This window comes from Melopsittacus undulatus, chromosome 5 (genome assembly GCF_012275295.1).
Source record: "Melopsittacus undulatus isolate bMelUnd1 chromosome 5, bMelUnd1.mat.Z, whole genome shotgun sequence".
Classification (NCBI taxonomy): Eukaryota; Metazoa; Chordata; class Aves; order Psittaciformes; family Psittaculidae; genus Melopsittacus; species Melopsittacus undulatus.
The window spans coordinates 60,167,617-60,182,248 of NC_047531.1; the positions used below are offsets into that span (position 1 = coordinate 60,167,617).

The window sequence follows — 14,632 nt, forward strand, 5'->3', positions numbered from 1 at the left end:
TTTCTGCAGGTTGCAGCCAGGAAACTGGAAAATGGGCCACAGGAAACCTGGCCTCCTACATCTGTCCCAGTTTGTAACAGCAGCTCTGGTTTTATTTTTCTAAGTGTCTCAGGTTCATTTTAACCCTTGACATGACTGCTGCAATTAACACATGAAAGAACATGGCTGGTTTGTCATTACTTTTTTTTTTAACCACTGTTTCTCAATACTAGAAATTGAGATTTTGCTAAACCATACTGATTTTTTTAAGTATATTAATACTTACAGTTATGTGAGTTTTAAAAACCTGTTGTTGGAAACTACCAAAACAAGCCCATTCCATAATGACAAACATTAAAGAGTTTAGAGAAAAATATAGAATAAGGCAGTCTCTAGCTGTTTCAGCTATACACATTTTTAACACAGCTCTAAAGTGAACATCTGTATGGAAAGTTGAACAGCTTACAAATCCTTTAGGCCAGTTTTTCTCTTTCACATTTCAGTTTCTATAAAAAAAAATGAAGCACGCTTGTTTTGCATTTAATTACAAAAGCAAAAGGGTGTTGATGAAGAAATGAAACCTCCCTAGAATAATCAAAAACTCAGTCAGCTGTAACATTTTCCGCTGAAAATTCATCCATGTAACAGTGATTATATCATGAGAGGTTAGGGACAACTGCCAAATCGGCCTGAATGTTTGCTCAGAAACATTTGAAAGAATAAGGCAAAAGTCTGACTCAGGCCTCACACTTTATTTCTCAACAGAGATGCTTCAAGGGTGATAAATAGGATGTGGTTGGTGAGAAGTTAGTGATTCTGCCACAAAGGAGGAAAAACAAGTATCAGTTTGTTTACTCAGTTTTCAAGTACTCATCAGAACTTACTGCTGTTTTAACTGGCCTTGAAAAAATAATCTCACAACCAACTGTGTAAATATACCTGCTTTAGCTTGACGCAGAACTTTCTCTGGTAAAGTTAATAACTCAAACTAAGGCTGCAATCCATACTCAGGGCACTTTAGGGAACTGTATGATACAGAATGGTGGTAATTTTTCCACATCCAGCAACCAGGACATTTCCTGCCAGAGCATCCTCCGAGCTCTTCCATTGTGTTGAAACTGCAAAAACTTTCTAAATCAGGACTTCCTCCTATTATATTTCAGAGGCGTCTTTCTGGGAAATGCAGATTCAAGTAAAAAAAAAAAAAAGTAAAATAGGAATTCCTGCAGCACCACCCAGTGGAAACATTAGAAAAAGTTACCGGGTGCCTGGCGCACAAGTTCCGATTTGCTGTAGAACTACAGTAATGCTGCCACACAAATCCAGGCCGGTTTAAGAATGTGCCAAAAAAGCACAGAGGGTTTTGCTGGCTGATATCCTTAACGGAGTCACATGAGACATGCCTATTCTGCTGGCCCAGCATAACAGTGTTCTCTTAACTTTATATTCTAACTTAAAAGCTTATTTACAGTAATAATTTAGGTCTCCTTCTCAAGCAAGATTACCCACTGTTCTGGCCCGGCACATTTAAAAAAATAAACAGAGTCCCGTGGTTAAGAGCAACATTAAAGAGATAGCAGCAAGCTCTAGCAAAATATTATAGGATAACATGAAGTTCCACTGCAGAAAAGAAAGCACTAATATACATGTCCAGTAATGCCTCCAGTAGGCACGTTGGGTAATGCAATGTTTGGAGCTTTTAAGTCTTTTAACTAAGTCAAAGAAAGGCTGAGGCAGATGTCCCAAAGAGGAAAGTTCTGTAACCTCCAAATTAATAAATATAATAAAGGACTGGTCGCCTGCCAAGCAGAGGTGTGATGACACCGCCTCTAAAACACCAGTGTTTTCAGATTCTCCAGAGGATGCAATTCAAGAAACAGGTTTAAACTGACTGGAGTTAAAGCCCTTAGCAGGAGGGAACATCACTCATTGCCTCCCTCAGAAAGCCTTAAAAAAATAACCTGCTCAACTCTTTCTCAAGCTAGTCATAAACAAAACTACATAAATTCATAATGGCTCCAACCATTCACTTTGGGACAGACATAAAATGAACGCAGACTCCTCACACCGCTTTCTGTCTGCTCATGTGGTGCACATCTGTGGCATGCTGGCAATATGCTACACTGTAATCCCAGGGACTTGTGCTTTCAAAGCCAGCCCTATATGTTTATTTTTCCCATATGATTTCCTCTTACATTTTTGTCGGCACAGTAGGACACAGATCATGATTGACTGTCCTATCTAAAGTTTCTGATAGTCCTTTTGATAAATTCAGAGAAAATATGTATGAAAACAAAAAGATGACTAAGGAGGGCAGAGGATCAAGTCTTCAGGAACAGTGGCTTTTCTGAAAGTTTACTTGACATACCAAGCAATGATTACTCCCAAATGTACATGCTTTTTCCTTATCTCCCTTCTTAAACTAGCAGACCAAATACTTTGTAACTGATGCTAGTGGCTCCACTATTTTAAATGGTGCATTAATACTGTCAACTGCCTCAAATGTTGCTTTTAATACATTTCATATTCAATTTTTTTAAACTAGTCTTTCCCTCCTGACTGATTTTTCCTTGACTGCAAACTTAGATAAACAAGCAGGTCTTTTTAACACTTTGAGCAGAAAGAAACCTGGCCAAAAGGGCAGGAAACATAGTCCTGGGTGTTCTGTTCAGGCAAACTGAGGTGGCTGGTAATTTCCGCAAGACCTAAAGCACAGCACAATGATTGCAGCTTACACAGTCAGAGCTCACCTTCCTGTGCATGCTGAATTTTCAGAATTTGCTGGGTTAGCAAAATGAGCTTTAAACTATGAAATAAAATACAGGTTTGCCTATATATTTTCATGTTGCAAAGGGAGTCAGTCATAGCATTGTATGGAAAACGGTGTAACACAATTCAGCCGGTAGTAACCTACATAAATATGGAGACATTTTACCCCAACAGTTTCTTCCCAAAACGTTAGTGCTATCACAGTAGTTCTTGGAGCATGTGCCAGGGTGAAAGTTCCTCAGTCATAAAAAACGAGCAACTAGTCACAGCTCTAGTGAAGAACTGTATTTCACTTTAAATGCTATTATTTCCGTGTGCAATTGTCTCATAGTAAAAACCTAAATTGTCATTCTTACATGTCAAAATCCCCAAACTTTTCTATTCTCCTCCTTTCTCAATGCTAATAAAAGTTCTGATATGCATGTTTTATCATGCGCTAAACTAAACTGAAACCAGATTAAAAGGTTCTTATCTTCTGACATTATTCTCTTGTCTATTACCCGAACAAGAACTTAAGGTCACACCTAAAACTTCCCCTAACATTGTTCATTAAACACTGGAATACCCAACAGAATGTATCATATAATACATAAGATTTCAGCCAAGAGAAGATCTGGTTGTTACTCTCCTGTACTGTCTGTGTCCTTTGTGCTTAAACTATTTCCTGTGGCTGCTGCAAATTATGAAGGTGAGACAAATGGCACACTGTTTCAATCACTACAGCAAACTTTGCTGTATTCTAAGTGCCTAGATTGCCTGTGTTTAAAAGTGACATCAAAACAGTAACTGGTATGTTAGTGTCTGCTGCTCAGGCTGCCCAACAACCACTATTTCAATTTGCATGCTGAATCCTGGATAAAAACCCATGTTTAGATAAAACATAAAGACTCTACTCCCTCACCTCAAATTGGATGAGACTGCAGAGTCAGTTTTATTGTGCCCTCCTCCCAGGGAACCAACCCAGCTTTGACACTGCTCTGCTTTGGAAGCATTTGCATCGCAAAGCTTCGGTACCAAAGCAGCAGTACTGAAGGAATGCTGCAGTCATACTTTCTATACCAGCCCTATTCCACACTTACGGTTTGCTAAACTAACCACACACACCAGCTGCTCTGACTCTGCTCTGAGTCACCAGACTTCAGAGAGGTCTATATCTAGAATCTAAACTCACATACCCATCTCAGCTATATTAGCGTAACATGGAAGAAATTCTCTGAAGGTAGTCAACTTTCTCCAGGTTTCACTAACAGAGCTGCAACAGGAATTTGTTTCTACTTTCTAAATGCTTTTTAAAGATTGCTTCTTCTCATGAATTACTGTTAATTGCTGGGAAGAGATAATAGCAGCACTTGAGTCTATGAACTTTTTGTTTTGTGCTGTACTGTGACTTGATACAGAGGCCACTCAACATTACCATAATATAAACATTTAAAACCAATAATACTCATTAGTGTCCTTCCCAAAAAGCTTAAACTGAAATATATCTGATCAATTTCTGCATAACAAACAAAAACAAAGACATGAAGAAATACACAGAGATAAAGAGGTGCTGACATCACATTAAAGGCAAATGGATGTGTAATAGAAATCTGTTTTCCAGATGAACTCTCAGCTGTTTTGCAAAATGAGGATGGGAATCTTATAGGAGAACATTTGATTCTTTAGATGAAGTACATAATCCAAGCCTACTCTTTTTGGTACAACTGTGAAAGCATATTTTACACAAACTTATTTTTCAGAGAAATACACATTTTGTAAAATTACATTAACAGTACTTAATACTTGGGTTAGTGCTTAGAAATCTTTTATCAATTTTGAATGCTTGAGAATCACAAAATTTACAACCAAATGATCCATTACATAATTTAACAACAGCTAAAACTAAAAGACAATGTGTAAGATGTAAGTTTTCGTCTCCTGCTTCCTCAAATGATCTTCAACTTAGGATCAACAAGATTAAAAAACCTGTACACTTTAAAGCAGAAGAAATGAAGACAGAGTTATTTGTATGCAAGCCAAAATACATTAGTGCAGTAATTGGTATTTGCAAAGATTATCCAAGCTATACCCTGAATCTTCAAATGTCTAGGAAATTGGCAAGCAGAGACACAGGTGTGACTGAAACGACTCCCTGAAATATATCTGAGTGAAACCATAGAATGGGTGATATCCTTCACACATTTAGCACGTCCTGACACTGCAAAATTGAGAGCTATGGAAGACCAGGAGGACACTTGCACAAAGCAAGCAAGAGCTACTCCAATGCCTTAGCTACATTCAAGGCTTAAGCTATCATTTAAATGTTTGCAACAGTAACAGAAGTGCGGACACACTCAAAAATAAATACATGCCTAAGTGCCTGAAAAGATCAAAACAAAGGAAGTTTGTGGCTTCCTACAGAAATTCTTCCCCTGAAGACCCTGAGCTGTGTCTAACCACTCAGATGTAGACAGAGCACATGTATAGCCTTTAGAAACAAACCTCTTTACATAGTTGATTGATATTTTTCTTAAAAGTTCATAGGTGTCATCATACAGGTGAGATTACAGCATGTGGCCATGCATGCAGAGGGTCAGTGGATTCCTTCTGAAGGAGAGGCAAAAATACCACAATACTACTACAGTAATAGTAGTATAGAAGAAACTTCCCCCAGTTTCTATACCGGGCATGACGTGCTGTGGTATGGAATACCTCTTTGGTTAGTTTGGGTCAAGTGTCCTCTCTCTGCTTCCTCCCAGCTTTCCCTCCTCCCTGACAAAGCGTGAGACTCAGAAAGTCCTTTTTTGGAGTAAACATCACTTAGCAACAACTAAAAACATTGGTGTTATCAGCATCGCTCCCAGGCTGAAAGTCAAAACCAAAGCATCGCACCAGCTGATTATGCAGATCAATGGTTCCAGGGTACCTTTTGGTACCGCAAGACTACCACAGTATTCATATAAAATTAAAAATGCAGAATGACTATACAGTTATTAATTTGTACTGAATTAGCTGGCAGGTAGTGCTTTAGTCATATTTTCATATTAGTATTGATGGCAGGTATTTTATGTTTTGTTTACAGAAAAGCAGCAAGTCTCCTCCAAAGAGCATTTGAATTTAAATCCACTCTAAACAGCAAACCCTTAAGAATGTGAATTCTGATATAATTCTAAAGTCATAGAACAGGTTGGGTTAGAAGGGACCTTAAAGATCATCCAGTTCCAAACCTCTGCCATGGGCAGGGACACCTCCCACTAGCGCAGGTTGCTCAAAGCCGCATCCTACCTGGCCTATAAATTACTGGCATATAAACACACAATGAGCTAAAGAAAGTTTCAAGGACAAAGATGAATTTTGGTTTTGTGAAGCGCACAGGTAAGGTACTTTGTGCTTCATCTGCTTTGTTTCCACACATGCGGCCTTGTATTTCACAGTGCAGTGAGCTGGACTTCCTGTGCCTACACCTTGATGTTCTCCTCAAAATTGTGACTAATTCTTCATCATTCATTATTCAAGAAAATACTCCAACATGAGAGCAGACATATTCAGTCTTTCATGAGCACTCAACAGCCTCCAGAATATTAGTTGATTCATTTAACAAGCCACAGATGAAGTAAACATCTGTCTAATGACTCAAGACTGTGAGGTTCCCTATTGTGGGAAACACCAGGAAAAAGCCATGGTGAATCAATCCAGGGACACACAACACAACAGGGGCCCTTCAGTGACAGCCTGTTGAACGAACCATTGGGTGTGGTTACAAAAAATACACAGCAGCTCAAAACCAACAGTAAGTACTCTTTGAAACTGGCCCAGGCTGACAGCGTCCAGTAATCAGTGTCACCGCTCTCAGATGGATTCCAGCAGCAGTGTCCAGGCATGCTGCACACTGGAACCACCGCCATCAGAAGAAAACCATGGACTGATAAATCATCTGAATTGCACGAATATAGTCCAACCTGCCACATCTTTGTGGGAAATATGAGCTAATTTATCAGTTCTTTGCTATCTTAGATTATCTAGCATTGTGACAGAGATCCACTCACAGAGATAACGGTAACTACAGGATCATACAAACTGTGACATCACCAAGATACACTTGCTAAAATATTTTTTTAATAAATACATGCATCCCAAATAACTGTGTGTTGATTCTCCCACCCTTAACCCACTCTTCCTTATCTTTAGTAGCCAAATGTCTGTTTATTTTGGCAACATGTTGTTACACGATTCCACTCCCAAGGCTAAGAATTTGTATTTTCTGTGCAGCTGATGGACCTCCATGTCCATATTACGTATACCTATCTTCCTACACAAAAATATGCAACCCTCAGAGCAAGCAACAAGCTCCATGTACCTTAATGAACCTGCAAAATTACTTTGATTTTGTGCTAAGTTCTCCAGAACAGATTTTTTAACTAAGATAGTTTTCAGCTTCATTTGTATTAAATCACTTGATCAGTAATAACTTCCCATAAGAACACCTCTATCATAAGAAGTCTCTATCCAAAGAAAGGCATTACAATGTGAAGGTTTACATAAATGGTCTTCATGCACAGCAAAGGGGAATATGCCAGTCTTTGCTCCTGTTGCTTAATGTTATTTCATTAAACTTAAATCATGAAAACAAAGCAAGGTTCTCACCTCAAAGAACCACTCTTAATCAGTAAGCAGTAAGAACTGCTAATGAATAAAACAAAAGAGATTTGGGTTCCTACATACAAAAACATCCCTGTGCTGAGTGGTTTATAAACAGAGTTACAAGGAAGGCTATAGCTGAGATGTGTCACTTATTTCAGCTGTTGCATCTAGGTGGTATCAGAAAGGCTCTATACCCGTAGGTTTTCTCTTTTTCAGAACAACTCACGAAGGTGATTTGGAAAATTGAGATAGAGGCAATTATGATAATATCTCATCCCTTAGCAGATACTGTGAGGTGTCCCTGCCCATGGCAGGGGGGTTGGAACTAGATGATCTTGAGGTCCTTTCCAATCTTAACTATTCTATGATTCTATGATTCTATACATTCTTCTCACACGCTATTTTTTAAAATTAAAGCAGTTAAAAGAACAAAATCATACTTACAGTGGAAACATATTTAAGACATTTTTATTATCTGAGTGGCAACATCATGCACTACTTGACATTTGGATTTTTTTTTCTTTTTCTTCCAAACAGACGTGTTGCATTTTTAACATACCTATGGATTGCTTCTGATGCACTCTTTCAAATATACAGAACACACAAGCGGTACACTACTACATCTTCAGTTTTTCTATGAGGACATCAAAATGTTTTTACTTATGCTGCGTGAATACAATATACGAAATTTATGTAGTGTAGATAGACCATATATATAACTCTGTGTGTGAAAGTGGGTGCTTCACCTACACTGATTCGGTAGATGGCACACCGAAATTCCAGCAATACTTAATGCAATAAGTGGGCAATTTATGTCCATATTCTAAGAGAGATAACATGAGCTAGGAAGGGTTCTTCACTGAGAGTTTTGGTGTTGTCCGCCACACTGTTCCATAACACATTCTGCACATTTCTGAATGTCATGCCCAATAATAAACCTCTCTAAAATTTAGAATTTTACAAAAGAAATAAAACTTCAGAACCAGAAAACAGCTATTACTATCTGATGACTGCATTTGATTGAAACAGAACTTAAGCATTTTCTGGTTTACGCACTGTTCTAAAAATTCTTCTCCATCTAACTAGGAAATCAAGAGGTTTCTGTGTCTGGAGATCGTGTCACTGATCCACTAGTAAACATCCTCCGTAAAGTGATGTTAATGAAGAACTCTTCTGTGCAGCTTGGACATAGGAAGTACAGGAAACACTGAAGATCCTCAAAGGTATACACGTGGTACACTGCAATTAGTTCTTCATCCAAGTACTACTTTTCTTCATAGTATTTGCTAGTTTAATGTTACCACATGATAATTCAAGTAAGTAGCTAAGTGTTACTTCCTATTGCATGCAATTTTATTCCCATTTTTTGACATTTCCTTAAGATAAAACCCACTTAATAAGCAAGACTCCCTTTTCTTTGTTTGGTCCAGACTTTTTTGTTTGCAAAAAGTTGTTAACTTCTAATTTAAATTTAAAGATCGGTGGTGCATGGCAAAAATCTTTCTCATTCTGAACACAGACTTCTTTCGTGACCACTATGAAAATAAATCATCACGAAATAATACACAAACCACTAAGTCAAAAATGGTGTTTACAAAATCACCTCAAAATTAGATAAGTAAGAGCACCAATACAGGAAGGTTACAGGAGCGAATATACTTTTCAAACATGCCCATCACCTCTGTATTTTGGGACAAGCTTTTTAACCATGCAATTGTCACAGATGCACAGAATGTGCTTACAGCAGTTTTCCATGCACCCCGTTTCTGCACTTCACTCTATGCATAAACTACTACCTTATCTGAAATAATTGAAAAGTCTGAATGAGCAAAATATGAGATGAAACACAACTTTCTGCTTGAAATTAAATGAAACCTCTCTTTTGGAATCCTCATGACTGAAAAGATGCTGCACTGTATAAACTTATGTTAGCACTATACCCCTAAGTAAATAAAGATGTAACTTGTCTCCCTTTCAACTGCAATCGTAGAAAAGCTGACAGGGCTTCACAAAACCCTCCTGTGTTAGGGAACGGAAACTCCTAATGAGATTAGTTGGTGTGTGTGCAGACATTACTTAGCCATGACTAAATGGGCTCTCTTCCTGCAGCCAGTGGAAAATTCAGGGAACTTTTTCCCCCTGCAGCATCAGAGTCCCTCTAACCTTCAGCAAAGCTAGATCCAAAAACAACTCCACTTTCTCTCCCTTTCTCTCGCTCTTTTTTTTTTCCTTCCCTTACAAACATTTTTAGTGTTTTTTCGGTTGTACGTGGAAACTCTCCACATCGGCCAAAGGGTCTTGGGGCAGGGGCTGGCTAAGAAAAGCGGGGAGGGGGAGGGCCGGGCATTATGCAGAAGACTACAAAGGAAACAGTAAAAAGGAGCAAATACATAAACCTGAGAGAGAAAAAACCACAGAGTTTCTTTGTGAGCTGCAGTGACTCATTTTCAAGATGTTGTCTGCTGCCAGTTTCAAACCGGAAGCGCATGGCAATTAGTCTTGCTGTTTCCAGACAAGCCAGAAACTCTCCCGACACTTCCCCCCTCCCCCCCCCCCCCCCCCCCTTTTTTTAAAGCCCCTTATGCAGTTTCTGCAGGAGCATTCCCCTCCCTCCCCTCTCTCCATTCCCCCCAGCCCCACTCGGCGCCGGGGACCCCACGGCGCCCCCGCAGTCCTGACCGGCACCCAGGCGGCCCCCGCCGCCCCAAACGCCGCTATCACGATGCTGCTCGCTCCGGGCGGGCCCGCGCGGCCCCGGCAGCCGGACACGACCAGGCACCGCCGAGGGAGCTGCGGGCGGCGGGGCTACCCCCGACTCGCTGCGCCCTGTCAGGCAGCGCACAACCCCCCCCCCCCCCCACAGCCTGTCCTCACACCCCGACCCCTCCCGTGCCTGCCCCCCAACACACGCTCCGTGCCCTCACCTACACCCGCTGCTCCCGGGGGCTGGGCTCCCTGAGGCGGCAGAACCCCCCTTCCAGCGCCCTCCACCCGCCGCTCCCTGACCGCCACCCCCTGCCCCCGCCACGGCAGCGCTGGCCGGGCCCGACCACAGGGCAGGACCCCTGGGACCCCCGGCCCAGTGTGGGGCTCCACGCTGCCCCTCAGCGCTGCTCACCGCCAACCCCCCTGCCCCGCCATCCAGGGGAGCACCGAACCCCGCAGCCCCCCGCAGCCGGCCTCCCCTTCACTCCCCGCAGCCCCCCGAAACTTCGCGGGAGTCGGGGCAGGCACAGCAGCACTTGTACCTACCCAGCGGCTGAGGGACTTCTCCGCTCTCCTGGTAGTTTAGAGGGAGCCGGGTAAAATCCCCCGGTTCTCCATGCTGACAGTCTTCTGCAAACGCTCTGTTGCTCTTGTAATGAGATCCTGATTTTACTTTTTTTTCTCCTTTTTTTTTTCTCCTTTTTTTTTTTCCCTTCGGCCGGGGTGTGTGTGTGTGTGTGCGTGTGTGCCCGTGTGAGAGAGCGAGCAGGAAGTCAGAGCAGTCAGACAGAGAGCCGGCTCACTTCCTTTCCTGCATTATTCCCCAGGCGGTTTGCAGTCTGTGTAAACAGGCTTTTCCTCCCCTCTCCCCTCACTCTGGCCACTGATGTGCAGCATGGCTGTAATATAAGACACACACATAGTAAAACGGGTAACAGTAACTCCGCAGGCTCGCAGGGAGCTCCGCCGGCTCCCCCGACCTCCACCTCTTCCTGTGCTACACCCCTGGGGAGGAGCTTCCCGACAGACCAGCACTTGGCCCACCGGCGCCTCTCGGCTTCCAGCCTATCCAAGTGCCTTCCCAAAAGCGTACAATCATGGAATAGCTTGGGTTAGAAAGGACCTCCAAAGGTCCTATAGTCGAGCTCCCCTGCAATGAGAGGGGATGTCTTCAACTAGATCAGGCTGCTCAGAACCACGTTCAGCCCGGCCTTGCATGTCTCCAGGGTTGGCAATACTATCACGGATTTTGTCCCCAGGTGACAGCTGGAGATGGGTACGAGATGCTTACAAGCAGTGCTTTGTCCTCCCAGAGCATCAGGATGAGCCTCAGCAAGGCATTGGCCTTGGTAAAGGTGTCCATTCTTGTCCCACCAGACTGGGGGCTCAGATGCTGGTGAAGCAAGGTGTGGGGTGCCTCCATTCAGGTCAGTGGAGGCTGAAGGGCTGGTGGTGTGGGGGATCTTGCTGGATGCACTGGCCGCCTTCCAAAGCTGGACCTCATGCAGATGGCTAAATACAGAAACAGTGCCCCACTGCACATCACAGATTGAGGGAAATGACGTATTAAAAGTCAAGGGGTGCTCAAATCATCAAATTCAAGCAAGGTCTTCCAGCTTCGCATCATACCTCAGAGGCAGACCAGTCAGTGGCAGCTGGCTAATTGGGATTTTGGTTCTGACCCTTAAGTTGTAGACCTCAGACTGAAAGTGTTGGTTTGGATTTATTGAAGGGCACACATTTCTAGTATTCTGAGTTTGCATCCTTCGTGTCTTCACTTGTGTCTCATACATCTGCATTGTGCTATTTCTAGCTTCATTTGGAAATTCTCAGAGTGAGTGACATTATCTTCTCTCTGAACAATGCATCAGTGATGTTCAATGCATAATGATTTAAAACCAATACTGCACAGCTATTTAACAGTCACAAGATTTATCAATCCAGCCCAATAACTGTAGTTCAGAATGTTCTTAACATGCAGGGACACAGAAGTGATGTTTTTTTTTTCTATCAGTCCATTGGGATTTTGCTTACAGTGTCATTGGGAATGAAAGCATGCTTTGATGGAATTAAAAAGGTCATCACAGTTAGCCCCTGAGCATTAGTCAGTAGCATCTGAACAGCTGGTGGTGAGCAAATTACAGGTCCCTTGTGGAAGTCCATCAGGGTTCTTCCTTCTTGCCTTCTAACATGAAGGAGCAAGAATACAGTACTGGCACAGTAACTTTGTAAGTTTCCTGAAATAATTCCTTTTAGAAGCGTTCTGAATTTTAGAATGCAGATGTGAGGTCTGCTATATCCTCATTTTGTGTTTCCCAAATACAGAATCATTAAAATGCTTAATTTGAGACAGTGTATTTTGTAGATCAAAACGCAGTTGACGAAGTCCTTCCTGGAAGCGTTAGGACACAGGAATCAATCTTTTTTGGGAACTACAGCTGAAGACCCAGATTTGCAAAACCAGGGCAGATAGAGGAGCTCTTATGGTGCTGATATGCCATGTTGGACTGACAGCTGAGGGTACCAGCACTGATCTTTCACGTTTAATGTTCATTGATTTTATGAATAAGAGATGAAGCAGAGATATTCCAGAGTTGCCTTGAACGGTTATTGGTGTGGAGATCTGAGAACAAACTCTCAAAACCAGTATAACTTCTTTTCCTTTACAAAAAGTAAACACCACTTTGTCTTTGAAGAGATGTTTAAAGCTTGCAATGTTTTCTGATATTTATTATGCTGTAACTTGGTTGAAAGCACTGAAATTTCTTAGACAGCACCAATCTTACTTTTGTGTAGATAGTGAGGTAGAAACCTAAATCAAGCTGCTGGAGGGTGGATGACCACTGGATGAGATCTCTTCATATTACCCTACAGATGCTGGAGAAGAAAGTGCAGAACTTGTTTAATGGAATAAAGCCATCAGGGTACGCTGAAAAAACGGGGAATTCCAAAAGCTCTGATTGATGTGAAAGAAAATGGGAGCTCTTGGCCAGGGCTACTGATTCTAGCACTATGGATGTCATTGGGAAAATACTTTTTGAAATTACATCTATGTTGTTTATAACAGCTCTGTTCTTAATAGAATGGTTACTGAAACTCTCATCTGCGGTATCTGCCTGGCTCATTTAATGTAGACCTACAGCTATCCTTACTGATTATTTTATGCAAAAGTACAAAAGGATGAATAAAGAAAACTGCAGGTTTGCATTGTATAAGAGCCTTTTTCTTCTGCAAAAGTAATTTCCCTCAGAAAATCTGTTTGTTCACAGTCATAAAAATGCTAGTTATTTTGTTAGTAGAGTCAATATCTGTGTCTCAATTCACATCCATTCATCAGCACATATTATCATTACAACTGTTACTTCTAAAGCCCTAGTCCTGTCCTCAAGCTGTGAAGATTTGGGGTTTTAACTTTGGAAATTGTTGTTCCTTGCTCAGAGTTGGTCCAGACAACAGCTGTTGCACTCATAAAGAACAAAGTGTAACAAGAGACAGCTCCCCTTCAACAAGTAAGGCAAGTTACTGCTGCTGAAAGACCTAATCCTGTGGGTTCAGGCGATCCTTGAACAAACTTATGCACCCAGGATGTCCCTGTGTCCTGTTTATCTAAGGATAGTAGAGTTTGTAGAAGAGCCTGTATTTATAAACCTGTCCTTCTGTTGAAAAAAATCACTCTAAAGCATTCTCGAGTATAGTGACTATAATTCTGCCTCATTTTTATTAGATTACATCAGTTAAGAAACCAGGCTTTGTCTGTCCTTTCAGATTGTTTCTACCATATTTTTAAATCATTCATAAATCTCATGTGCTGCTGTAATTAAGCAATCTAAAAGAAGGAAACAAAAAAAGGAAGGCAGATTTGCTGTGCTCCAGGTATCTGTTTAAGCTCTTCAGGCTGAGGCTCATATCTGTGTTGGTGTAGGTTTTTGTGTAATTTCACGCTGAGCCTCGAGTCCCACTGTAGTTAAGTTATTAAATTAAATTAAATAATTGTAATGGCACTTAGTGGCACACAATTTTCCTTAAACATACATAGATACTTATAATTATGTGTAATTATCAAGAACAAAGTTGAAAGCAGTTGGAAATAATTGTTGTTTTATTTAATATTTTAATTGTGAATCTATTTAATGAATGTATATATTGTCTCACCCTCTCTAAACACTTTGTATTTCTTTCTAGACCACAGGTGCTGCAGTAAAGAGGCTTCAGATTTGAGTCTGCCTTTATGACAACCAGCACAATGGGTCCTGTGGGAGAATCACTCGTAACCATTCTTCTCTCTTATTTTCTACTTATTCTAGCTTGAATAACCACCTGCCAGGCTACAGGGGGATTTCCAGGGGATTTTGGAAAGTGGGTATATAGAAACTAATTACAGGAGTTGGAATGACGGCCTAATTCATGTAGGATTCTTGGTTGCCCTTCACAACATACTATTTAAATGCCTTGCAAATGTTGCATCACTATTAACGAATATTCTTTTAGCAGGTTTGGCTTTTCTCTTTCACACTTTCCTGTAGCTGGACAAACACAGGCTTCAGAGCCAACAACTTCA

At 41.3% G+C, this 14,632-nt stretch overlaps 1 protein-coding gene across 1 annotated transcript in view; it reads right to left on the reverse strand.

Annotated features, from left to right (window-relative positions):
• Positions 1 to 11,063, reverse strand: part of ELK3 (ETS transcription factor ELK3) — a 38,385-nt gene extending 27,322 nt beyond the window's left edge. Inside the window, exon 1 of the mRNA XM_005143123.3 lies at positions 10,621 to 11,063. The gene's annotated coding sequence lies outside the window, so the exon portion shown is untranslated. The remainder of the gene's footprint in view (positions 1 to 10,620) is intronic.
• Positions 11,064 to 14,632: the final 3,569 nt, after the last annotated feature.